A 2,824-nucleotide genomic window follows, 5' to 3' on the forward strand; every position below is an offset into this window, starting at 1 on the left:
AAAAATAAATTGATACGCAGGAACAAAAAGAAATCTGAAAAGATTAATTAGAGCCCTTTTGGAAACAGCTTATAAGCTGTTTTCAGCTTTTTTTGAGTTTGGCTGGCCAGTTTATAAGCCATTTTGTGCTTAAAATAAGCCCAAAAAACTAAGTTACTCCGTTTGGCTTATAACTTAATGTAAGCAGCTTATAAGTTGTTTTCAGCTTATAAGCTGCTTTTTTAAAGCCCATCCAAACAGGCTCTTAGAGAGGTAGCAAGTCTTCAGCTACAATTGGAAGAAAAATTGGGCATTAAAGGTTTGGTAGTTAAATCATTTTAAATTTTAGGGTACAAAAGATGAAACACTCAGAGATTCAAAGAAAATTTCGCTTGAATTTTGTAAAATCTTCCCCTAAGATATAACAAGCACCAAACTGAATCACAACATAAAATAGTCGAGTTACGTGCAAGAATTGACCCGGGGACAACCATTACATTCTATCAAACGAGAAAAAAGAAACTAGTTAATTCATAAGAAATCAGTGACTTGTAATAATAAAAAAAATAAACAAATATATTAAAAAAAAGGTAAAAGGGAGCTCCCTTCAGTCCAAGCACAGATAAAAAGGAAAGAATTTATCTCCCGCATCATTCACACATTCACAGTAGTACAAGAATACATATATCCTACTGCGTTTGAATGAATGAGTCGGCAGATAAGTCAAATCCTTCATCCACCTATGAGTGGACTAAAGGAAGCTCTCTTACACCATCTTCCCCATTACATCTCAATGAACATATTCAATCACAAAATTAGTATCTTAAAAGAGGGTATTCATAACTATTAAGAAACACAGAATGAGAGACACAACACAAACGTACAAGGGAATAAGCAATACTATGAACCCTAATAACAAGGGAATAAGCAATGCTTTGGACAATTTTAATTTCAAGAAAGAAAGTTAGATACACAAGTAGGATTTATTTTGTATACGCTGACAGTGGATTTTAACATGTTATAGTAGGTAACATGTCTTATATTTCACATTACTAATCCTACTATTTATATAAACAATAGTACTTCGTAGTTATCTTTAAGGTGACTTGACCAAATAAAAATGGCTGATGAGATTGGTGTTTCAATAATAAAATACCTTCTAAGACACCAAGATCTAATAAGACTAGAGAAGACTTCAATCGTTTCCAGAAATGAATTTGCATTATCATTATGAATAAGGCTTAATTAGATAAAAACTCAGGGCTTTGAGGCACATTAACAAATGCTGGAAAACATAAAAGGGAAAAGAAAACAAAACATATATGGAACGCTAAATCAAACTTAAAAGGCAATATTGTGTCTCTACTGACAAATTATATTCTTATAGGGTTACCCAGTACTCCAGTACTTCAGATTAATATACTAATATGCTAAACGAGAAAACTAATCCAGAATACTGAAAAGTGCTAATCGTAAGAGGACATTGTAGCTAAGCATCAGTAAAATTGAAACGATACAAAGAAGATTAGCATGACCCCTTCATAAAGATAACACGCATAACTCAAGAGATGGTAGAAGGACAAGATGAAAACAACAAATAAACGAAGGCAAAAACCAAAATCACATAAGATCAAAAACCCATTTATTTCCAATCTATTGATGACAAAATACTTTTTTAAAAAGGAAAAAAAAACAGAAGGACCATGAATAGCTACAAGAAAGGCATTTTCCCCCTTTTCAGGCAAAAGAAAGGCGTTTTTTCTTTAAACTTTCTTCATAAAGGAAAAGCGTTACAGTTCACACATTTTGTCAACATCAAATAGTAAAAAGTTTATCAACAAAACCCAAAAAAAAAAAAAAATATCAACAAAAATAAAATAAGAACAATATACTACTAACATTTACCTGATCTTGAACCTTTTTAAGTTACTGTTTTTCCCTTAAGCAAAGTCTTCACCTGCTCATCCTGCAAACCCTAACCTAATCATTAAATTTTCTGGGGAAAATAGAGAAAACAGCAAGCTGTATTAAAACTAATCAAGAAAATGAAACAAGTGATAGTAAGAACATTCCAGGGTGTGGCCTAAAGGTCAATTAAACAAGTGAAAATCATGTGAGATCCGAGTTTAAATCTCAATAAAGATCAAAAAGGTTATGTGAAATTGTCTAAATGATGCAAACTGATACGAACACCACAATTATCAAAAAAAAAAAAAAAACACCACATTAGCATTTGCTTGTTGTACTGTCACTATCTAAATGAGAGTCAGAAATAAAAAAAAATAAAAAAAGTGAAAGCTATACATGTATAAAAAGATCTCTACAAATCTGGCAAAGTAAGTAAGGAAGGAAAATGAAGTGGGATTTTCCTTCCTTATTTTCTCTCTGAAGATTATTTTTTCCTTTTAGAAGAAGGTGTTATAAAGACAGCCAGAGAATGTGCATTTATTTATACACATAAAACTCCCCCTTAATACGGAAGACTCTTCATTTGACCATTGCTGTTTTAGGTTTCACACTTGCTATGCCTTCTCTGTCTTTATTTAGACAGTCAAAGTAAATACAGTCTGGATTTAATACATTTTCGATTTTAATTTAAGTGTCTTATTTAGTTTTTTACCCTTATAAAAAGAGTATCTTTATATAATTAGTAAATTTTTCAATTTTAATATTCTACCGGATAAGTTTAAGATCATAAAATTTAATGGACTATACATATCTTTAATTTAAGATTATTAGATTCAAAAATCTTCTTTTATTTCTCAAATTTCATGACCAATCAAACTAAAACACTTGGGGGTCGTTTGATATGATGAATAAACAAAAATAGTCCAGAGATAAAAAT

General features: G+C 30.9%; 1 non-coding gene across 1 annotated transcript; it reads left to right on the forward strand.

Moving 5' to 3' along the window:
* The first annotated feature begins 1,460 nt into the window (after positions 1–1,460).
* On the forward strand, positions 1,461–1,562 carry LOC132608407 (U6 spliceosomal RNA). The gene has a single exon (XR_009570331.1). It is a non-coding gene; the product is annotated as a U6 spliceosomal RNA (small nuclear RNA).
* Positions 1,563–2,824: the final 1,262 nt, after the last annotated feature.

The sequence above is a fragment of the Lycium barbarum genome, chromosome 8 (assembly GCF_019175385.1).
Source record: "Lycium barbarum isolate Lr01 chromosome 8, ASM1917538v2, whole genome shotgun sequence".
In the NCBI taxonomy this organism is placed as follows: Eukaryota; Viridiplantae; Streptophyta; class Magnoliopsida; order Solanales; family Solanaceae; genus Lycium; species Lycium barbarum.